General features: G+C 41.2%; 2 protein-coding genes across 3 annotated transcripts in view; one reads left to right on the plus strand and one right to left on the minus strand.

The window, feature by feature from the left end:
- The window catches only part of plppr2a (phospholipid phosphatase related 2a), a 108762-nt gene that overhangs the window by 55352 nt on the left and 28987 nt on the right, over positions 1 to 24423 (minus strand). The gene's annotated exons all lie outside the window — the stretch shown is intronic.
- Positions 11197 to 24423, plus strand: part of LOC310989341 (uncharacterized protein) — a 35371-nt gene continuing 22144 nt past the window's right edge. The window contains exons 1-2 of one of the 2 annotated variants that reach the window (XM_083976374.1): positions 11197 to 11333; positions 24277 to 24376. The gene's annotated coding sequence lies outside the window, so the exon portion shown is untranslated. Of the gene's footprint in view, positions 11334 to 21498; positions 21600 to 24276; positions 24377 to 24423 lie in introns of those variants that run through there. The other variant, XM_083976373.1, reaches the window with a different exon arrangement.

Consider the following 24423-nt stretch of genomic DNA (forward strand, 5'->3'; position numbering starts at 1 on the left):
TCTACAGCTGCAAAAGTATGAGGATGACACTCTTGATTTTGAGGTCTCAACTAATTGGACTGCCATAAAATACATATCCACTACATTCATGTCCCCATGATCCCATCACTTTTCACTGTGCACTGTCATCAGGTCTAAATTCACATTTGTCTGCAAAACATTTCCTTCAAAATGAATGGCACTCACATCAGCCCCTGTTTTCTCTTCATGTGAATGAAATTAGCATACTAACAATCTAATAAGACGGGCCTGGTGAAAAACATCAATATATGCTAACATATTGATGTTTTGCACCAGGCCAGTCTTTGTTTAGATATTGCCATATCAGCATGAAAACATGTTGAAATTAGCATTAGCTCAGTGGTGCAATCTGTAGCAATACAGAGCCACTGGCACATGTTGTAGGCTACACCCTTGATCTTGTTTGTTTGTTTTTTTAATCAGATTATGTACATAACATTAGAAGAGTTCAATAATTGCAGATGTATTCACATTAACTGGCCTGGTGGATAATAACCAATGAAATTAGAGCTTATTTCAAGATTTCAGTCAGTCAGAGAAACAAGATAAAACAAACAAAATGAGCCATATTTAGTCAGATCTGATCACGTTGGTAAAGGGAAAAAAAGGACAAGGAATTTGAATTTGACCTGATCACCAGTAAATTGTGTTACCTTCTTTTATGATGTACCCATTAACAGGGGGGCGGGTGGAGTCCTGCAGCTCAGAGACGCCCACTGGTGCTAAATGAATCAAGAGGTTAACCTCAGGATTTTCTGTTAGCCAGGCTGCAGGTGGCTCCAGTCTTGCCCACTCTTCATTAATATAGCATTACCTCAGACACATTAACAGCCACTGGCCCTTTTATGTGCACAAAGCCTCTGACCTATATTTTACGGATGATAATGTTCAAGAATGAGGCAAAGAATAATAACTGTAGAAGTGATGAAATGGGTGACAAGGTCAGAAGTTTCAAGAAGTAATAAAAATACCAAAAACCCACATACAGTAGCTTTGATGTGAAGGTCACATTCACCGCCCTAATGAGGAATCACAGCCAGTGATTGAGGAGTTTTTTTTGGCTCTTCCTCTAAATAATCATCAACAAAACCCATCCCCATTCTCTGTAATTCCATCCAATTCAACATTTCTCCACCTCCCTTCTCCCCTCCTCCATTGCTGAGTGTGCTGTCCTGGCACGTATGGGTCTCAGTGGGATTGTCATGAAGGTAGATGAGAAATGGCCTGAGCATCGTGGAAATGAGAAATCTGACTGTTATGGGGCCGTTATGGTTTACAGCACAGTGGATGCCTGTCCCATGGGTCTACTCTCCTCCCGGCCATATAGCCTGCTCCGTCTCTTTGTCCATCCCCCCTCTCTGACTGCTCGCGCCACACTTGAGCCGACAATGGAAACCCTCCAAACTCTTGAGAAAACGGAGAGTGAGGGGTGGAAGGGAAGGAGACGGTGGGGCAAAGGAAGAGAGACAGAGGGCAAAAAAGAAGGAGGTTCAGATCTGGAGGAGATGTTACTGAGCTGTGCTTGCTCTGTGACTTTGTTGTCGCCACAGAAACCTTGCCTTTGCCCACACAAGCATGCACAGAAAATCACATTTAGCCAATGGGACGTAAGTTGTATGTATGCATTAACACATTTACTCAATCATGCACATTGCAGAACCATACTGTACAACCACTAATGCTTGTATACGGTATATGTGCGCCGCATCCATGCATGAACACAAGCATCCACAGGACCCTTGGTACAGCTGCATGCCTCCCTTTACCTTTACTGCATCCTGGTGCTCTGCATGCCACATTTAAATAATTCACACCATCAATTCAGTGTAAACATCTGATGGGCGGCCATGCAAGACGTTTGGTCCAATGTGATGACTCTGCAGTTGAGACAAGAGCCACAGGCATACAGTAAGTGTACTCAGGATAAAAAAAAGCTCTAAAAGGTATTTATGAAAGTGCCCGATCAGCTGCAACCCTCATCAAATGTGTAATTTGAATATATTTTTTTTTTTGCTCCAAGTCTTTTTATTTATATTTGCACATACAAAGATAATGTACAGAGTACATAAATTCAAAAGTATAAATGATCAGGAGTAATACAAATATAAACAACAACCCCCACCCACCCCACCCCCACCCGCTCCAACGGAGCCCCATCCCTGCAACAATATTACTGCACCATTTTTACAATCTTGTGTTGAGTTGGTATGCAATTACTTGTATTACATGCATCACATACATATCAATATTTATATAAATTAAAAAGTGACACAATTAGAATAGTAAGAAAAATAGTCGTTAATTAAACCAAAACAGCATGATAAACAAGTAAATAAAAGAAAATAAATAATAAAAAATAAATAAATAAATAAATAATCAACAAGTGATTGAGAGTGGTCCTTATGGGTTTCAAATTGTACATAATACAGTATCAGTCATATAAAACACCAAAATTAGTGACATCTTATTTCTCTATATAACTTAAAAACGGTCTCCATGTAGCATGAAATTTTTGAATACATCCTCTTGTAGAGTAACGAATCTTCTCTAGTACCAAATGATGTAGAAGGTCATTAATCCACATCTTAAAGGTTGGGGGAAGTTTCTCCTTCCACTTAAAAAGTATTAATCGCCTAGCTATAAGAGATGCAAAAGCTATCATATTCTGTGCCTGGCGGTTAAGGTGAGAATCTTGTTGAGTTATTCCAAATATGGCAGTAATGGCAGAAAGTTCAATAGGTACTTGTAAAACATCTGAAAAAGTTTTAAATATTGACTGCCAGAAGTTGACTAGTTTTGAACAAAACCAGAACATATGCGAGAGGGTAGCTGGTGCTTGCCTGCATCGATCACAAATGGGATCGACGTCAGGTGCAAACTTTGCTAGTCTCACTTTAGACCAATGAAGACGATGCATGACCTTGAACTGGATAACTGTGTGTCGTAAGCAGATTGAAGAGGAATGTATTCTATCTAAAGCTCTTTCCCAAATCTCCTCAGGAAGTTCAAACCCCAAATCGTCCTCCCACTGAATCTTTAATGATGTCAAAGGTTCCAAATTATATGTATTTAGTAAGGAATATACGTTCCCAATATTCCCTTTGGAACCTGAATTAAGCTTAAGAATGGAATTTAGGAGGGTATTGGGTGGTTGGGATGGGAAGTGAGTAAATGATGTTGATATGAAACTACGGAGCTGCAAAAATCTAAAAAGATGGGAGTTTGGGATGTTAAATTTTAATTTTAATTGATCAAAAGATGCAAAAATATTATCAATAAATAGATTCTCTATTGTGGCAACTCCTCTATTAGCCCATTCATGAAAAGCACCGTCTATGATTGATGGTATGAACTGGTGGTTTTTTGTTATAGGAGCACAAGTGGGCAGGTCCTTGAGAGAAAAACTCCGTCTGAACTGTGTCAGAATTTTAAAAGATTGTTTCACAATTGGATTTAAGGTGAATTTAGATATGGAATCCAAAAGAGGAAGTTTTGAGCATAGAAGTGAGTGTAAAGAAGCATGAAGACAAGAGGAGTTTTCCATTCGTAACCACTCAGGGGTGGTGTCACCATATGGAGAGTCTTTCCAAAACAACATAGACCTAATATTGGCAGCCCAATAGTAAAACTGGAAGTTAGGGAGGGATAGTCCTCCATGTTTACGATGTTGTTGTAAGATCTTTTTCCGTATTCTGGGGTTTTTCTTGTTCCATATAAATCCCGACACCAAATTGTCCACTGACATGAAAAAGGATTTAGATAGGTATAGGGGAATGCACTGAAATATGTACAGGAATTTGGGCAAAACATTCATTTTAATTATGTTAATTCTGCCTCCTAGTGACAGGGGGAGTAGACTCCAACGTTCCATATCTCGCTTAAGGTTAGCCAATAGTGGTGAAAAATTTGCTTTGAATATGTCTTTAAAGGCATGTGTTATCCAGATTCCTAAATATTTAAATTTTTGTGGACTGACTTTAAGCGGGAATAAACTAAAGTCAATTTGCTTAGCTGCTATATTCACTGGCATAATTTCACACTTCTGTAGGTTAATTTTATATCCTGATATTTTGCCGAATTCTTCAAGCAGGTTGAGAGTATTTGGTAGGCTAGTTAAAGGATGAGAGAGATATAAAAGCATATCATCAGCATATAAGGATACCTTATTATCCGAGTCATATCTCCGAATTCCCTTTATATTGATTTCACCACGTAACGCTAGAGCCAGTGGCTCAATCGCAATAGCGAACAGGAGTGGCGACAGAGGACAACCCTGTCGGGTGCCACGGTGGAGAGGGAAGTAGGAGGAGAGGTTATTGTTTGTTCGAACAGCCGCAAGTGGAGACGAATACAGAACTTTAATCCAGGAAATTAATTTTTCACCAAAACCAAATTGTTTTAGAGTGTAGAAGAGATAATCCCACTCCACCCGATCAAACGCCTTCTCTGCGTCAAGTGATAGTAATATTTCTGGAATGTCGGGTGGAGTGGGACCATAAAGAATATTAAATAGGCGTCTAATGTTAAAAAAGGAGTGGCGACCTTTAATAAAGCCAGTTTGGTCATCGGCTACAATTGAGGGCAAGACCGCTTCTAAGCGGCAGGCCAGCATTTTGGAAAGGATTTTACTGTCTACATTTAAGAGTGAAATGGGACGATATGAGCCACAATCTAGAAGGTTTTTATCTTTTTTAGGAATAAGGGAGATGGTCGCTTGTCGCATAGTTAGAGGAAGAGAACCAGTGGCAAGTGACTCCTCGAATACAGAAAGCAGGATAGGAGACAGCTGGTCTGCAAATTTTTTAAAGAATTCGCTCGGGAACCCATCGGGTCCTGGGGACTTTCCAGCTTGCATGAGCTTAATTGCATTCATAAGTTCCTGTACAGAAAATGGTTTATCTAGCTCGGATGCAGTATTGTTATTAATTGTGGGGACATTTATTTTCCTGAAAAATGAATCAAGTAGGACATGGTCGTCAAGAGATTCACTATCATACAGCTTGGAGTAAAATCTATGAAAACATGAATTTATTTCAGAGTGATCTATATGCTTAGTGCCCGATTCATCATTTATCTCAGCTATAGTTCTATCCACAGTTTTCTGGTGGAGCTGATGGGCTAGAATCTTCCCTATCTTTTCACCACATTCGTATGTTTTACTCTGTGATTTATTTATTAGGTTTTCAATTTGTCTTGTTGATAGCAGATTGAACTCTGTTTGAAGAGTCAATCGCAGTTTGAATAAATCATCAGATGGGGTGACAGCAAGTGTAGCATCTAATTTGAGAATATAATTTGTTAGCTGTTCAAGTTTCATATTGTGACGTTTTCTTTGTTGTGCGCTATATGATATTATTTGACCCCTCAGGTACGCCTTCATGGATTCCCACACTATTAAAGGAGACATTCCTGGAGTCTGGTTATGCTCGAGGAAGAAAGTTATTTCAGAAGAGATACATTTAATAAAGTCTTCATCTGAAAGTAATAAAGTATTAAGACGCCAGGGGTGATAGTTGGCATGGGAAATTGGTATACATAAAGTCATCAACAGGGGAGCGTGATCTGAGATAATTATGGCTTGATACTCACACTTTCTTATTAATGGAAGAAGCCTTTTATCCAAAAAGAAATAATCTATGCGCGAGTATGTTCCGTGGACCGGTGAAAAGAAGGAATAGCTTCTAGCCGTAGGATTTTGAAAGCGCCATGTATCAACTATACCATTCGTATTAAGAAAAAGCTGCAGTTGAGACGCTGCACTGGATTTGGACGCAGTCCTAGGCGAGCTACGGTCCAGAGTAGGTGATAATGTGCAGTTCATATCCCCTCCGAGGATAAGATGATGTGTGTCCATGTTGGGGATATGAGCAAAGAAGTTTATAAAAAAAGAACTGTCATCCCAATGTGGTGCGTATACGTTCGCTAGTACAACTGGTGTATTATACAGTCTGCCCACCACAATTACATAACGCCCTGAGGAGTCTGTTTCAACCTTTGACATAACAAATGGGATGTTCTTATCAACAAGGATGGCCACACCTCTAGATTTGGAATGAAAATTAGAATGATATGATTGCCCAATCCATCCTCCCCTGAGTCGAAAATGGTCAAAGGTTCGGAGATGCGTCTCCTGGAGAAAGGCAATTCCCACCTTTAATTTTCTCAAATGAGTCAATACTTTCTTTCGTTTAGTGGGGTGGTTCAAGGATTTTACATTCCAGCTTATAAAGGTTACGTCACAATTAGTTGATTTGTTTGAAAAGTCTGTGTTAGTCGTAGCCATATTCAAAATAGGAAAAGATTAGCGATGCACTAAGTCTGCCTGTATTTATAGTTTCAAAAATGTTGAAAGGACCTTTACAATATAAGTAAACATGACCAATGGACCAAGAGAAAAAGAAAAGAAAACTGATTGTAAACCCAGGTACAGTAAATCCCCAACCCTCACCTGAAAGAACTAGGTGACTCCCAAACCCCTCGCAACAGTATCTACACATTTAAGTGCTTGTATGAGGATACACTAGCTCTAAAAGAACAAACTCTGCTGTAGAACATAGTTTTGTATAAGGCACCTTAGAAAATGTTTTAAATTCAAAAGTTGTTTTTTTTTTCTTTTCTTTTTTTTTTTCCTTTAAAGACAAAAAAAAATATTTCTTCTGTTGTCTAAGTGCTGAATAAACAGAAAAGAAAATGATACTGACAGTGACACAACAGTATACTGACCATTCAAATTATTATCTGTTGTAAACAAAAACAAAAGAGTGAAAAACAGCACAGTTTTGATACCTTGGGTGCTCTCTACTTCTTCATCTGGAACAAACTGGAGCCATTTGGCTCTGTAGAGTGTATCAGTCAAGGTGATGTGTTTGCGTGACAGGATGGACAGCACCAACCTTATTCAGACGTAGAATTTAGCTATTCTCACTCATTTCAAGTCCTGGTCAGTCTTTGGAAGAGTCCGGTAGGATTCTGGTTTTCACATAGGTCATGGCTTCTCCCGCATTTTGAAACTGCTTCTCAGTTCCGTTATGCGTGATCCGGAGCCGTGCTGGGTAGAGAAGACCGTATTTAACACCGTCTCGTCCACGTAGTAGTCGTCTCACCTCGCTGAAGGCGGATCTGGCCTGCACGACGCTCGGGGGGTAGTCCGGGAAGATGGAGATGTCGGTCCCTTTGAACCGGAGCGGCCCGGGCTCCCTGGCGCGGCGGAGGATGTCAGCACAATCTTGGTAGTAGTGGACTTTTGCCACGATGACACGGGGTTTACCGTCTTGGTTTCTCGGCTGTAGACCTCTGTGGGACCGATCGATCAGGACTTCTTTGTCTATTTTTAGCACTTCTTTTAATAATTTGGAGACAGCTGCCGGTGTGCTTGAGCCTGGAGTCTCCGGGACATTTAGTATGCGGATGTTAGAGCGTCTCATTCTTCCTTCCATATCAAGACATTTCTCCCGCAGGCTGCCGACCTCTGTCTCGAGTTTCCCCACTTTTGTTAACAATGTAGTCACGTCGTCTGAGCATGACGAGAGCCCCTGCTCCATGTGTGCCACTGTTGTTTTCATCGTCTCCACGTCGGAGCGAATAGCCGCGGTGTTGTTTGCTAGCTCTGTTTTTACTGCCTGTAGCTCGTACTTAATGTTTTCAAAATCTTCGGCCAGAGCGGTCTTGAGTTCCGACCTGAGCAGCATAGCTATGTCCATTTTCAACTCTGTGAGGATTTCTGCTTTCAGGTCTGCGGCATCCATTTGGTCTTCAGGCTCAGGTGTGTTACACCTGGGTGGTGAATCACTCGGGCTTGAGGCTTTGGGCCCAGTTGCGTTAGCTCCTCTGGTGAACTCAAATTTTCGCAAATTGTAGGCCATTCGCGCTGCGGCGTCACAATAAAAATGATTTACTGAAAAATAATTAACTCAGAACGATGTGTCGTAGTTTTCTGTTGGTATAAGGTGCCTAAAAAATAACTTTTAACCGAAATTCAGCAGAGCATGTTGCTTGTGCTGCCTACTCCATTGCCTGCTCGCTAGCGCCCCTCTAATTTGAATATATTTTAAACTGGATGTTGTTACTATGGCTAATTGTATAAACCTATGATGGTTTTACATCAACCATGCAGTAAACATTGTATATCGAATACATATACTGCAAGCTAACTAACAAAGATGGATGTATACATGACATCATGCCAGTTTGTGGCAATCATATGTCATCCATCTGTCACTCAAAGTGGCCACACCCACAACCGATCAAATTTAAATGGGCAATCTAGGCTTCATCTCCATACAATCGTCATCAAGGAGAAAATTAACTTAAAACTGTTTTTGTACCGGTCTGTAAACATGTTCAATTCAGCTGTCGGATTGAACGTTTGAACACGGAATGACTCACTGTTGGAGCCGCACTCTAGAGGTCTTGGTTACTTCTGTTTTGGCTTTAGCCTTGGAGATTGTGGCGTTAGCTTTGTTGTTTCCCAATTTGTTGAATCCGTACAAAAAACAATGTGTTAAATGACAGCTGCAAGTGTAATTTAACACATTGTTTTTTGACACTTACAGCTGTAGGTGGATTTTTTTTCTATAATTTCCCAGTTTGGGATCAATAAAGTATATCTATTTTGTTCCCATAATCAGGCTGCCATATTTCTCTTGTTTCCACTCTTTGTGCTGGATTAACATTTTCCAGCTAGATTCTCTGATAATATACCTGTAGTATCCATCCATCGGATCCTCTGATGAGATTAATGCTTCAAATAATAAAAAGGACATTAGAAAAGCCTCCTCTAAAGTGGGCCCACCCAGTCACACCCACTTCATACATGACTGCTCCAGGCTGCATGAGCACACAGATCTAATATCCAATTTCAAGCCCGTCATATAAACACATCTTCCAAAGATAGACAAATTAACCCCTTATTACCACCACACATTAATTCCTGCACAGCTCTCCAAATACCAACCCCCCAGCACACACACACACACACACACACACATATGCCCTGTATCATTACACCAAAGGCTCCAGCTGTGGTCTACAGGGGCAGTTCATTAATCAGCTCTACAACAAAGGACCACATTCCTACACTTTCCTTTCTCCTTTGTCTGCACCTCTAACCAGATCCTGTGCTAATTCTGCCCAACAAAAACTCTTAGTTTGACTATTTTTAAACCAGATCGTCTCTAAAACATCACATCTATCTGTAACATCATCTATTGTTGCATAGCACTTTCACAATCCTGCAACCTTTTAAAATATTTGAATACTTAACCTAAAAAGCAGACAAAAAAAACAACAAAGTGACAGATACTGAGCGTTAATGACAGCAGCAGCTGTTAGCTCATTCGTGAAAGTATCTACAGGCAATAAATGGACTGAGTCAGCATCACACATAAGATATCTGACTTTTCTCAGCAGCTCAAGGGTTGACAGAGAATATCTGTAGTGCCGCCTTCCTCAGGAGTCTTATTTAATAGAAGAAACCAATCTCTCCTCAGGAATTTGCTTTGTCTCCTGCCTCTGTTCTGTATTCTACCGGAGCTGTGTCGCTTTGTGCGAGTCATAAGGAATTTACTCGCCGTCTGAAAAAAAAATACCATTACAGACAGACCATCAACATAACAGCATGCGGGCAAGGTTCTGCAAATATCAAGGGGGGCCTACAGCAGGTGTTCCCCTCTTTCATGGTGATTGGAAAATAAATTCCATCTCATGTGATTTGATTTCCTGAGCTGCAGTTGGCTATTATCACTCCCCCTCCCCTCCCAGCCCTTTTACACAGGATCCAGAGGAGTGGTCCCTTGTTCATGTAGGCTTGCTATAAACCCCTCAGGCACAGAGGGAAATGATGCATGTTATTGTGAACACACCAGATGGGGTCCCGAAGCAGGGAACATGGAGGTAGAGCAGCAATCTTCCAGTAATGAGATGTAAATGGAGGCGACTCCAGGCTGAGGGGGGCGACAGGGGGGCTCATTTCGATGGATGACATTGCAAAGTAATGTTAGTGACAGGTAGTAAACCTGCATGAGAATAAATCAAATTTGTTACATGTTACATATTAGACTGAAGACGACATCGGCTTTCTTAGACTAAGACCTATTATTAGAAACATTAAAGCAGCTGAAATAAATAGTTTTACAATAACTTTAGGCGTGGCAGCTAACTGTTTTCAATATGGTAATCATAAACATAATATACTGTAGATATACCTGCCCAATAACACACAGACAAAGGAACTGAGCAGCTGGTAGTGGAAAAAAAAGCTGAAGTAAATTTACTTAAGTTGGCTTTTTTTTTTTTTTTCATGACGTTATTTTTCATGGGGAATGTTGCCATTTTAATTCTCCTATGTTTACACACATTTTTTCTGTTACAGTTCAAGATTTTCAACACAGCCTATGAATTGTTCAAAAGTTTAGAATATAATGCATCATAACAACCACAGTATACACAGAATTTAAAATGATCTAACAGCTCAACAAGCAGTACACTTCTATGATAATATATCATCATCATATAACAACAAGAGAGTAGCCATTCTTTAAATGATTGACAGGTATGGAGCAGAGAGCAGTCTTATCCTGCAGCCTTAAAAAAGAAGCTATGGGTTAGTGGGAAACCTTTAAGCCTGGTGTGTGGTGTGGTATTTATTGGCTGCCATCACTACCCCCCAAATAGTCGACCAGGTCTTATTTCAAGATGTTTTCAGTTCCTGGGCCAGAGTGTTTGAGGGGCAGTCAACTGGCTGAAGTGGGATGTAGTATTCATAAACTATAAATTGTGTTTCCATTAGTTTAGAATGAGTCTAATATCTACAGAAGGCCATGGAGCCTGTAATGTTTCTGCAGTAGCCCGAAACAGACAAACCAAACACTGGCTCCAGAGACTTTTTTATGCATCTTGAAGGAGATGCATAAAAAAAGGTTCTCCTATACGCTTGGAAAGGGAGCAGTGAGGGGAGGGGTGCTCAGTTGGTTGCAATCTGTGACTTTACTGCTAGATGCCACTAAATCCTACACACTGGTCATTTAATTGCAGGAGTGTGCAGCACCACGCTCCGGTCTGCCCCACTTACACACACATGCACACGTGCACACACCATGGGTGAAGTCACTCCCACGGCTCCTCAAGACGTGATCTTGCTTACTTTGTTCTCCTAAAAGTCATTATGAAAGGCCTGGGAGCCACAAAGGGAAGAGCAACATCTGAGACCACGGCCTGAACTCACGCAGTCTGTTTGTACAGTAAGACGATTCATTTGCTAAAATAGAGTTTTTTATATTTAGCTGCTGTGAACTCTACCACACGCACAGTGAAAGGTAAGGCGATTTATTCATAGTTTTATTCATAGCTCATAGCTGCTGACTTATTTTGTAAACTTTCTGACTAAGATGTTACAAACTATCTCCTCTATTTCCACAAACACAAAAAAGCCAAGGCACAGAAAACTGCATGGCCTGTCAAACCTTTGGACATGTTTATTAATGTAAAAATAAAAATGAAGCAGCAGAGTTAATAATGTGATATGTATGCAGACATACAAACTTAATTTATTGTATAAGGAGAGAAATCTTGCCAAAGATAAAAAATATTACAAAAATGCCAAATGAGTAATTCAAGCCTGGTGGTGCAAATAAAACTACAGTCTGCATCCAGAGTAGCTGTTTTATATGCAGTCCAGACCACACAGAAAACAACAAGTCATTCACGGGCGACTTACAATGCAACCCCACCAGTGGACACTGAACTAACAACAAAGACCTCGGTCCATGGCAGCAGACATTGTTAATTTGACCCAACTGTTAAGGAGACAGATTGCTGTGGGACACAAAAGCCCATTTAGTCTGGTATCTTTTATTAAACGTGGTGGCTGCAGTCCAGACACACCACCACCACCACCACCACCCTATAACCACCACCTATCAGCATCACTGTCATCATCCTCATCACTGCTGCCACCAGCTTGTCCCCGGCTCTCTCTCTCTCTCCAGCTCTGGGTTTGTGCTCTACCTGCTGCTGTCACTTGTTCGACTGCTTTCTCCTCAGATGTCTGAGCAATAATCCGTCTGTTGTGGCTGGGATTATTAGGAGCGGAGACGTTGAGATGCTCCACACAAAGGATCCCTTTCGAAATTTCAGTCAAAGTTTGGCAGCACACTGGGACAAAGACATATTAAATTATGCACCGACAGCACTGGAAGGAGCTGACGGAAAAAGATGTGGCGCTTCAAGACAGAAGTGTCTGCAGAGAGGAATTTTTTTTCCACAGTGTGACAATTTTCAGACAAAATGACCACGAAAATTCCCTGAAATCAGCAAAAAGTAAAAGCCAGTGTTTGTATTGTTGTAAAAGCTGCTGCAAGGTAGAGACACAGGGCTGAAGGAGAGGGCGACGCTTGCAACTCTCTCAGAGATAGGCTTTGTTTTTCTGTCATAAACTCAATTAGAGTTAATAATTAAAAAAAAAAAGTTTAAATGCAATGAATAAGAAATTAAAAGTGTACAACAGACCAAAGGGTTGTGCAAAATATTTAAAAACAAATATTAAAAGCCCTTCATGTAAGACCGTATGACTGTATGACTGTATGACTATAGATGAGTCACATTCCCACATGACCAGTTAGATTACAGGGTTGTGACGGGGTCATCCCTATGTTCCCCGGTCCTATGTTCCCTGCTGTGTATGTGACCGGGGATATGTTCCTCACTTTTCCCCAAAAGGACCCGGAGAATATACAATTTTTGGTCCCATACCGAGAAGTGGAGTTGTGACTTTGCAGATTTTTGCCTGTTTTTGAGTGAGAAGTTGAGTTGTGACTTTGAATGAGAAGTGGAATTTTGTCCCATTGGTTGGGTTTAAATGAAGAAAGGAGTTGGTTAAGTTTAGTAAAAAGACCAGGTAGAGGCTAGACAGGGTTAGGGGTTAGGACTCTCAGATAGATAGAGAGTCCATCGACTGACAACAGCGGGGAACATAGGACCCTTTTTGGGAAAAACAGGGAACATAGGACCGTTTTTTTTTTTTTTTTTTTTAAAAGGGGGAACATAGGACCCGGGTAACATAGATACGCTTCCGTTGTGACCGTGGCATTGTGGGTCAGCGCAGTGGAAAGACATACAGCTCCAACATGATGCTTTGTGTTTACAGTTCAATTGAAACACATGGTTATTATCTGATTTGTTTATATTCAAGTTGAATGTTTGCTTAATATGGAAAATGTGATGTGTGCACTCGCTGTTTGGGCATGCTTACCAATGGACACCTAAGAGAACTTAAAGTGATGGTCTTCTGAATCTTTATGTTTTTATTTCATAGTAGTTTTCACAGTGTCTTGTGATATTACAATCTAACAGAGAGAGAAAATACATCTTCACCGTGGCTGTTATTTTATGCACCAGTGTAGCTATAATGTTACTGAATACCACCTGAAACACGATCGACACAAACTACTACAGCTTCAATAGTTGCTTCAGCAGAAACTCAACATCAGGATCCTCGTGGTTTCCTGCAGTGCTGTTATATTACATTAGATTAGCATTAGTTCTTGTAATAAACTCACAGCTGAATGGCAACAGACAGGCAGAAATTTGGACTTACAGAGGACAGAGAGAAGAGAACAAATGTGACTAATCACATTAAAGATGATGGGTCAATTCTATTTAGGAGCATGACAGTGTGGCAGTGAGTTCATTCATCATTCATTTTAGATTTCACACCTGTGGTCTCTGGCTCACAGGATCAGCCTTTCACTATTAGCAAAATCTTGCTAAATATATCATTTGTTGTCAGCTCAGACAGAAAGAGACATTGTTTAATCATGACATGTACAAAAAAAAATGTGCATAAATGGGAATATAATGTGTGGAAATCAAGTTAATTTTCTACAGGAGCAGTAGTCTAGACAGCGGAGGTGTGTGCTGATGCATTCGGCTGTATTTGTTGTTGTATGTTCCTGCATGTTGAAGCTGTGTGCAGGCTTCAGAGCAGAGACACACAGAGGGAAATCTGCAGCACGCTGAGGGTCTGACAGTGATACAACCATCCAGATTGGCGCCCAAGGCTGCCGAGACTCGCTATAAGACACCCACATGCTGAAGTGGAGCGCCTCATTAGGTAGGACACGCAGCGGTGGGGGCGGAGGACGGTGAGAGGATGGGTGGGTAGAAGGAGTGAGATGAAGGGAATAGTTCTTCATGCTCCATCTGGACAGAATCTTTTTAAAAAACGCTCCTGCAGTGTCAGGGCTTTACATGCACGGTTCAAAGTGCTGGTGACGAGAAGGAGGAGGAGGAGGAGGAGGGGCGGAGGTATGCAGGTCGCCGTGAAATCCTCTGAGCGGGCAGCTTTACTGAAAATGACGCAAGATCGGAGCTATCAGACCTGAATTGCCCACAGCTCTTAAATGTGTAATGACGATTAGTTATAGCTGGCCAAGCACACTCAAGTGCATAATGCGGTTCTGAGGCTAAAATGTCAAGTACAGTGAGTAACAGGGTGGTAAGGAGGTGAGAGTGGACGCACATTCAGTCAGGCTCTTATCAGTGTTTTATTCCCAGTGGATTTTTTTTTCACAGTCATTACAAGACTTCCACTTCCTTTTCTGTCCATAAATCTTACATTGCGCTTTCACAGCGCTCGTTAAGCGACTTACCAAGCTTCTTAATATATTTGCTATCCTGGTCATGTGCATGTAGACTAGCAGTTTGTTCCCATCGCCTGCGTTCATACAGTAACACCATGTGTGTGCAGTAGGGGGCAGAACAGAGCAGACCTGTTCCTGCCCGCCTAGAGAACTTTGGATTGTGTTTACTGCACATAACTAAATAGGATGAAAATGTAGAGGTCATGACCCTGAGAGCTCATTATTATACATCCCTTCACACTCAGTGCTTTTACCTTCAAATGGGACAATGCATCGACCAACAAGGGTGTTACAGTCAAGTTCATTACTTTTATGTGTCCCCTGGACTTGTCTTGTGCAGTAAAGGTGATGAAGATGGGTTTTTTTTATACTTGTTTGTGTTTTGTTTATTTGCATGTGTTTAGCTGCAGTGCGTTGAGCCGTCATGGTTAACACGGGTTACTCTACAGGGGTTACTCCCTGCCTTTCCGAAACCCCAACGTTCCGAAAATAGACTTCCATTCTTTGGAATTCCGAAAAGGCTATAGACGGGCGCAATCAGAAAGGAAACAGAGGCTGCACATTGATCCTTTTTTCCTTTTTTCGGGTCAAACGGATCATGTGCATAATTAACCACAAAACAAGCAAATACTTCAAATTAATGACATATAGCGCTCATTATGCGTCTAGCCTGTCTAACCTTGTCTTTTTTACTAAACTTAACCAACTCCTTTCTTCATTGCCTAAACGCAACCAAATACATTCTTTTTCTCCCCCAGTCTGCTGTCAGCAGGAGCGGCGGCTGCAGCAAGCACGCGCCTGGGTGAAGTTTCGTAGTGGGGGGGGGTTCGGAACAGCGGTGTTTCGGAGTGGAAGGCTGTCCCCCTCTATATAAAAGGGTGTGCAGGAGATACAGTGTAGTAGGCCTACACACCTGGCTCGAATGTTATCAGCCCATTTAAATGAGCATTATCAGTTTTCATGGGGAGTATGGATGTGGATTAGTAGGGCTCTAGGCTGCCATCGGGTTGCAGACCAGCATCGTTGTTACAACAATGAACATAGAGCACAGCAGGCATGAACCACTGAGCTGATACTGAATCACTGCTACATCCAACTGAATGTAGCTCTTAGCAGCTGCTGTGATTACTTGCCACAAAAGCTGCATAAACGACAATTATAAATTAATTATAATAATTGGATGATTATGAATAATAGGGCTCCGGGATATTGAATGTTTGTGCAGTGCTTGTGTTGGCTTTGTACTGAAAACAACATTAGATTTTTTTTTTTTATAGTATATTTTTTGGCTTTTCATGCCTTTATCTGATAGTACAGTTGAGAGAGACAGGAAATGGGGAGACAAAGAGAGGGGGAATGACATGCAGGAAAGGGCTGCAGGATTCGAACCGGGGCCTCCTGCGCAAGGACAACTGAGCTATGCTGTTAGCATGTTATTATGTGGGATGCATATTAAGGAAGTCTGAATGTTCATATCAAACAGTAGCAATATCAAACTGGGTCTTATTCATCTGGGATGTATATTTTCTTGTTTAGTTTGTAGGGACAGTGTTCAGAGCTGTTCACTCTAACTTCGCTCAATAAGCCTTAGAAACAACTTCTAATTTAATTTGAACTTGTGGAAGTGAGGTTCTGCCCACGACGGTGCTACTCAGGCATCAGCTCATTTACCACCTCTCTCCTCCACCCTGCTTTGCTCTGATGTGGTCTTGTGAGGGTTGAGGGAGCTGACGGTTCCTCACACAATTACACTGACGGATCATCCTGTTTTGCATCGAACGCTAACCTGAAACGCTCCCGCGCCCTGTTCCTGCTGTGTCCTGGCTTAAACTCCCAGGTTGCTGATGTCCATCATGCGGCTTAAAGCGGTTCAAGGAGGACGCAGACTGACAGGCTGGAAAAAAGAGCCAAGTATTGCAGGGGGCCTACAGCACACAATGAGCTGTCAGCTCGCGACGGTGAATCAGCTTTGCAACATGATGGATGGGCACCACTGGGACACAAAACCTCTGCCCTGATTTTGTTGTTTGGTTTATTTGCAGATAACAAAGCCGTCGTTTTTAGACTCGTTACAGACCAACAAAGAACATGGTTCACTGATTCAGATACACTTCGCTCTCTTCTCTCTCCCAACCGCTCATCACAGCCATACATCCACCTCTGTCTTTGTCTTTTTTGTCCCTTGCTTCCTCTGCATAATTTATGAGCCTGTCTGTCCCACAGTCCCATTACTCTGTCATCAAGTGACCCAGTTATGAGGGGGGGAAGCCGGCACCACAGATATGGTCAGCATGGGCCCCATAAATCAACATTTATGGAAACATTGCCCACTCCTTCAGATGCTGAATGTGCAATCAGAGCACACTCCAGCTGAGTGATAAAGCTTGTCTAGTGTGGCCATGCTGCCTGTGTTGTTGTACGACATATGGCAGAATGTTTATACCAGGATGCACAGTCTACAAATCAATGTTAGGAGACAAGTAAAACAAACAGACAAATGATTTAAGTTTCTGCATCAGTGTGAGATAAGGAGCTTCTCGCTCTGGATATATTTTTACCATGAGAGGAAGCAAAGGGGCAGAAGCTAAGGTCAGAATGAAGAATCAATTTCCAGGGACAGACAGAGTTTAACATTAATGTAGAGCTGCAAAAAGTTGAAGGAGAAGGATTGGTATAGCAGTGTGTCATCTGCATAATTATGATAACATAAGTGCTGTTTCCATGTCATATGGTCTAGAATAAATACAGGAGAGGATGCAGCACTACACCCTGGAGGACTCGGGTGTAAAATTCCCAGTGGACACAGGAAGTCATTGTCCTGATGTTGTGACCAGTCGTGTCAAAAGTCGATTATCTCGGTCATTACTGACAGTCGGAGCGGGCCAAGTGTTTTTGGAAAGTAATATAATGTCTGTAGAGGCAATTTGCATTTGTAAAGTGACTGGGTTAATATAGTTTTCACTTTCTTCCTACATTTAATTAACCTAATTCAACCTTTAGCTGCATAACTGCTCTGCAACGCCCTGTGTCTCTGTAGATCAGTGTTTAAACCAAGTCTGGATACAAAAAATGGGTCACAGGCCTGTTGCCATCTATTTGTATATTTTAATGAGCTCAGGGACAAAGAGTGAAACGACTTTCTCAAATGAATCTCAGGTTTCTAGAGGTTAAGAGCATGCGCGTCGGAGGGATGGTGTTAATGCTCTAATATCATGCTCGATATTCATTTGTTTTACATTTAAAACACACAGCAAAGCAGATGAAGTGAGGAGGAAGTCAGAGTAAAGTACAAATATGAAGTGATCTGAGGAACACAGATGCAGACAGCTATTTAAAGAAAGTGCATCTGCAGAGGCCAGACATTCTTTGCTTTTGCCAAAAATAGTTTTCCCTCTTTCCCATAAAACTTTTCTCGCCAGCTGGTGCTTGATTGAATAAGGTAGCATTTACAACAATCCATAACAAAAAAAGAAAACATATTTTGAGCGATTATCACATTGAGAGAGTAAGAGAAACTGTGGTATGGGCAACAGAACTGCTACCGAGCCATTTAAAAGTATTTTACTAAGTAGTTTATCAGTCGATTCTCAGTAGAAGGATTTATTACATTATAATAAATAAATACTGATCTTTTTAAAATAAAACCTCAGTTGGTTCATCATTGTAACCTGTTAAAAGTGATGGGTGGGAAAACCACATGATGTCCTGAGCACCATGCTAGAAGTGAACTATGTGCTTTTAGATTGATTTTCTACTTTGCAGTCTGCCATTAGATTCAGTTCACGTTGACTGAAAACTTACAGAGCCTTGAAACTTGATTGAGACAGGGAACAGTCAAGTTTTAATCTTTATGATTTTCATTACACCAATTTACATTACAGTTGGTATCAGCAACATATGTTTAATGTATCTGTAATTGCCTTTCTCTATAGTTTTAATTGTAATATAGGAACACAAAAGTCAGAGCATGTGCACATTTGGCTCATTATAAAATTATGCAAAGGAGAAGCTGTATGTCTACTGCCCCTGAGTGGCTGAAACACATCATTTTTAAACTGGCTGACCTGAACCACCAGCCTTATCTTAAAAACCTGCAGCTAACTCCTCAATCTGAGAGCCCCCCCTGCAAGAATCATTGTAGGCGAATCTGACATTGTCCTTCATCACTGGCTGCATTTGTGACATCAGTGCTCGTTAGGCTGCTCTGTAATTGGGTCACATAGCATTAGCCTGTAAGCAAACGTGTTGTCCAGCAGGAGGTTTAATATTCAAAGACATTTTGGGGTGATCACACAGATGTCTACTTGGAACAATTACACTTTTGCTCGGGGCAAAACCAACATTAACATCCAGTATTTCCTCGTACGGCGCCACTCACAGACCCATCTCATCATAGCTCACACAGCAGAGAGGACGAGCAGAGCAATCCTGACTGTCTGAATGTTGGTTTCAAGCTGTGGCTATTTACTTTTTATTATTACAGACAGCAGACACCTGCAGGATCTCAAACATACCTTTGAAGATGCAACCCACTGCTAAAGAAACATTTAAACTACACATTTTCATTACCACCTAAGGTTTGGATAGGAAACAGTATTAGACACTGTAGTTGCAACCAGATAATGTTTATAAGATATAAGAAACCGGACATAAAGAAAGGGCTAAATATCTACTTTAATTGATTTTCTATACAAAACAAGGTTTAAGCCTCTAACGTTAGAGTCTTGTATCACGGTGAAATAACTTGAAGGTGGGAGAGTGCATGAATGTGAGGAACGTGTGAGAAAATGGACATTGGTAATGTGTGACATACGCAATTTGATTTGCTAACATGCTTGTTCCTTTAAGCTTCTTTAAAGTGCAATTAGCACCATACATTGACCTTCAGTAAGGGTAATCCTTTTTCATGCAGCGTGAAGCCATTATATTCAACATCGCCGATCCCTGCCTCCGTTCTCACTCTGCTCCCAAGGGGGGGAGAGAGATACTGTATGAAGGGCAGAGGTAGAGGAGAAGGGCAGAATCGAACATGGCACAAAGAGAGTGTTAGACAGAGGAGTGCTGTTACTTAAGCAGAACCTCTTTGTCTTTTTTACCTGGAGCAATGCTGCTGTGTGTGGATTTAGCTCGCTGCCAGCAGCAATTGCTAGAAGACATGCAGGCATATTTCTACATAGATCAGATTTCTCTCTCTCTCTCTCTGTATGTGTATGTGTGTGTGTGTGTGTGTGTGTGTGTGTGTGTGTGTGTGTGTGTGTGTGTGTGTGTGTGTGTGTGTGTGTGTGTGTGTGTGTACCCATACCACACCATAACCCATGTTGAATAAATATGAATTGAGCAGTACTGTCAGACAGAGTAAGACGTAGCTCAATCTGCAGCGAGAGTGGGAGGACAGAGAGACAATACTGCATAATTGCTCTTCATGTGTGTCTTCTCTATCAGCATCAGTGCATGCTGCATGTTCTTGCTCCAGGCTGCCAGCATGCCATGTCCTGCTGGCTACTTTGTGGGCGGATCAATGAATGCCCATTTGGTAAAATCATATGTTTCCTTTGGAGAATGTGGGTGACTGTGTGTGTGTGTGTGTGTGTGTGTGTTCATAATGTGTAGGCTGCAGCAGCTCTTTGATTTCCCTCAGCAGGAGGGAAGCATCCCACCGAGGGGTATGGTAAGCTTATAGCGTCTTAGCTCAAAAATTAGCTTTATTCAGCCTCACGCAAATGCAACATGGATGATTAAAGCTGTGATGACTTTGAAAGCTCCAGTTCTGTGCTATGAAAGACACCTTAACATGACAGCTCAGCCATGGACCAAGTAAACAGAGGATTATGTTGCATACAGTCGACTCTTTCTACAGGCTTTATGCCCTTTTTGTTGGGGGAGTTTAAGTGACGTGGGGGGCCCTGGGCAAACCCTTCATATTCTAGTATCGAGGAGATTACAATTTATGTTTATGTAGTCAAGTATAATTTTGATATTAACTGATAAACCACATGACCAGTTCACATGGTGCAGTGTTCTTGAATAAAAATTCATAATAGTCCAAATAATGCCAGAAACAACATTAAAATGTCAGGCACAGGCGCGTTATGAGCGGGTGGGGGTGATTGTGGACAATAAGTTTGTTGTCTTTATAAGACAGGAGGTTATAACATGTCCTCTCAGCAGCACTGTGTCTTCAGGGAAGACTGGAGGCTACAATGATTCCCTATCAGAAAGTGACGACATGGGCCATGGCTGGTTAGCATGCTAACGTCAGTAGAGGGAAAGATGTGATAGAGATGGAAGTGATAACTGTGATGTTTCTTTCCACCTCTGCAGACAGGTGAGTAAAGAAATTAAGTTTGATGCTAAACTCTCAATGTTTCCTTTAAACTGATGAGTAAACCGCTGCTAACATTAGCTATGTAGCAATAGCAAAATTTACAAATAGCTGATTTACATGAAAATGCTCTGGTGGAACTTTAAACCAGGACATTTAGATGTTCTTATTTGAGTCTTTTTACATGATAACATATTGCTAGTCTACTTTTAATCAAGGGCCTGACTTTTTTCCATTGGTGTCATTGGCCAAGTAACCTAACAAATGAGTCAGTGTTCAATATTTTATGCAGTTACCCTAATAAAAGAAACACTGACGCATTTTGTTTTGCCATTGAACATCATTTATTTGTTTCTGTGTGTGTTTCTCCTACTCTACCTTGTCTGTCCATGGCTCTGTGTGGACGAACGTGCAGCTCTAAAAAAGAGGGGTCAGAGTTCAGGACAGATGTCAGCTAAGTGCCAAAATAGCTTGACCAATGTCCTCACTGAGTGACAGCGTATTTCTCAATAGTTTGCTCAAACATGCAGCAGATGCCTGACTGGATTTGCATTAGCTTTTGTTGCCTTTGTGCATTTCACACAAATTAACTCAATTGAGGAGACTGGGGCCTGTGTGAGGTAGGAAGACCTTTTTTCTCTGCTCTCTGACTCACTCTAGACATACAGCAGCTTTTTAATGTGCTCGTAAATTAATGTTCATTACCGTCACTGCTGTGTTGTTCGTACTTGAACAAATGGCGCAAGTTTTTATGTCACCATTTATAAGGGAATTACTTTGAACTTGTGACAGAATATATTGATTAAGCTTGTTATTTAGCTTGATTGGAAGGCAGTGTGTTTTTAATCTAGTTGGAAGGAATGCTTTATCACAGCTGCTATATAAATAATGAGCTCCATCAGCATTCATTTTCAGCAACGCTGTGTATTGATTGTCAATTTAGAGATCAACTGAAACAAAATTAGCAGGCTGTTGTGTGATTAATAATGCAAGAGCGAGGTCTGGAATGCCAAGTCCAACCAGCTGTAGTCGAGTGTTATTATGAGTTCAGCTGAATCTCAAACAAGGAGCAGTGGGAGCAGGAAGATTAGCAGGCTTCCAAGTCCTGAATCGACGAATGACATTGTCCAGTTCTGCCAAGGTCAGCTTCTTCTGATCAAAGGAGAACAACGTCTGTTTGTGGAGATTAACGCCATGATTCTCCATCAGCAGAGGCTGCATCATGCACCGGCTGCAACACGGCCACCACAGATAACCATGGTCACTTTAGAAGAGGCTTATGATTTCACCAGCTGCACCACAGAAGCTCTCCACTCAGTTTCACTACACAAATGTGTCAAGTCCAAGGGTTGTTTTACACGATCAAGTGGAGAATATGTTTATTCAAAACAAAGCCTGGCTAAAACATATTCTCTCTGCTGACCTGCTCCACTGCAGTACAGAGGTCAGCTTCTGTGTGGGCCTACTTCTTCAAACTGGAATCACATCGAGCTAGGTGAAAGCTCCTCATATAGTAAACCTATGTCAAATGACCTAAATTGTTACTTATTATTCGTATTAATATGTTTTTTATACACCTTTCTACAGTTAAGATCACAAACTGTAAACTTTGACTCATATTAGAGCCACAAAAAAGAGACAAAACACACGACAAGAAGTTAAAGATAAATTTGACTGATTAATTAATAATTGAATTATTCATTCATGTACGTATTTTTAAATTTTTCTCTATTACAGTATTATAAGGGTGAATTATTTTGAAAACAATAATCATGGTGTGAAAATCTCACCTCCAGCACTATTATGTGTAGGACATGTCATGGTCTGTCCCATTTCCTGTTTTATTTTAAAGTTCAGTGTCCTGTCTTCCTGTGTGCTCCTTGCTCTAATTACCGCATGTGTGGCTTGATGTAGAGTAGAGTTCCTGTGTGTTCTTGTGCTCCTGCTTTTTGTTTCCCCCCCTAAGTAATGAATACTTTTGTTCACCCCACCATCCCTGTCCCTGCCTGGTATGCATTTGGGTCCAGTTTCCTTCAAACCTGACAAGAGAGAGTCTACAGCAAGAGAGATTTGCCTGAAAACTCATTTAAACTTTTGAACCTACTTTGTTGGAAATATAGGGCATCACTGCCTCCCACAGTGCCGTGCTGATTAATTCCTTCTCTTTAATACACTACTTCTTTGAGCATCGGTGAAGATTGGTTCACTTATTGGACCAAGAGGAAAACATATTTTTATACAACTCTTATTTTACCTGTCACAAATAAATAGTTCAATAAAACACGAGCAGAGGACTGCAACAATTAGCTTCGCTTTGTCATTAGAGGCACAAAGTGTTTCTCATCATGCTGCACTAAAGTACCTGTGCACCTTTGGATACCTAGATTAAATGCAAACCAACAGTAATAAACCACAGGCTAGTGTAGACACTGTCTAAACCAAAAAGGGGCACATACACACAAAGAAATAAGCATAGGCACAGTCTTTAAAAAAAAAAATTGTTTCAATAACGCTCTGCATGTCCATAGCTTTGGAAATCTGAATCATTATGGAACCAGGTCATAAATGTAAGTTGACATGCAACTGCTCTTCAGACCTGTCAATGACTTGGCAAACGAGGAAGAAACAACTCAACCAGAATCACCATCTTTTCTTGCCAGGAATAAAATTTAAGATTGACACGGCTCTCATACTGTACCTGCCCAGCTGACCCTAGATGCCAGTTAGCTAAGCTTAGCGTTGGACTGGAAACAGAGACTCGAACTGTTTCTGTTCCAAGGAAACAAAATCCACCTACCAGCAGCTCCAAAGCTGAATGCTCTGCTACTACTGCTCTGTCACACTCATAGTTGCTGTAGACCATGGTCTGTCTGTATCTACAGTTCCTTACCCTCAAATTCTCTGATAAACTTGCTGGTGAATGTAAAACACATTGCTATGGTAATGTCAGCACACACAAACACACCAGATAAAAGAAAGCGGTATACTGAGAAATACAGAGCTTTACCAGGCACTGACAGGCTCAATCAACATTCTGTGAACTTATGGTTAATGGCTTGAATGTGGCGGATGTTCATTAACTGTATGAGTAGAAGTCCTGCACTCCAGCTTTAATAACTTGGTTTGTCTAGTTTTAAGTGGAAAACATGAACACAGACAAGAAAAGAAAGTATAGTGATCCAACCTGGATAGAAATATTATTATCAAGCTCATAAACATAGGAATTTTGTTTTTCTTTATGCTCATGCAATCAGCCGATCAACAACTAATATTGATAGTTTTTGCCATGAATTACAGATGGAGCAGGTGCAGTGAACACGGGGAGAGAGAGCTGGGGCCGCACAAGACTCCTCTCGGCTGCAGACACCAGAGTATCAACCTCAAGTCATCACTTAAGGTGAGCGGTAACTAGAAGCATTAATGCCAATCTACTGATCGTTTAGC

Source organism: Trachurus trachurus (assembly GCF_905171665.1).
Source record: "Trachurus trachurus genome assembly, chromosome: 8".
NCBI classification, from domain to species: Eukaryota; Metazoa; Chordata; class Actinopteri; order Carangiformes; family Carangidae; genus Trachurus; species Trachurus trachurus.